The sequence below is a fragment of the Porites lutea genome, chromosome 1 (assembly GCF_958299795.1).
Source record: "Porites lutea chromosome 1, jaPorLute2.1, whole genome shotgun sequence".
Taxonomy (NCBI): Eukaryota; Metazoa; Cnidaria; class Anthozoa; order Scleractinia; family Poritidae; genus Porites; species Porites lutea.
Window position 1 is genome coordinate 37,139,993 of NC_133201.1, and position 302 is coordinate 37,140,294.

Below are 302 nucleotides of genomic sequence, written 5' to 3' on the forward strand. Positions count from 1 at the left end.
AAAATGGTGGCTGCCAGAGGTTCTTCAAGGTACGGTGGCCGAATAAACGATGACGGTTGCGTGGTATTAGCTGACGATGAGTTACCTGTGGCATTACCGTGGACAGCCATCGTCGACCTGAAGGAAAGACAAATGCTTTAATCTGCCGTTTGTGAGAATTAAAAGGGACGAGGTTGGCTGAAAAGTCTCATCCACTTTCTCGGCCAATATGAAAAAGAACCAAAAGGAACTGACTCAGTCGCATTCGCGCTTAAAGTCCGTTACATGTTTGTGCAGTCCAAATCAGTTACCTTTTGGCAGTA

The 302-nt window shown here is 46.0% G+C and overlaps 1 protein-coding gene across 1 annotated transcript in view; it reads right to left on the reverse strand.

Annotated features, from left to right (window-relative positions):
• LOC140938067 (galanin receptor type 1-like) overlaps window positions 1–56 on the reverse strand; it is a 1,200-nt gene extending 1,144 nt beyond the window's left edge. The window contains exon 1 of the mRNA XM_073387611.1: window positions 1–56. This exon is cut by the window's left edge and continues 1,144 nt beyond it. The gene's annotated coding sequence lies outside the window, so the exon portion shown is untranslated.
• Window positions 57–302: the final 246 nt, after the last annotated feature.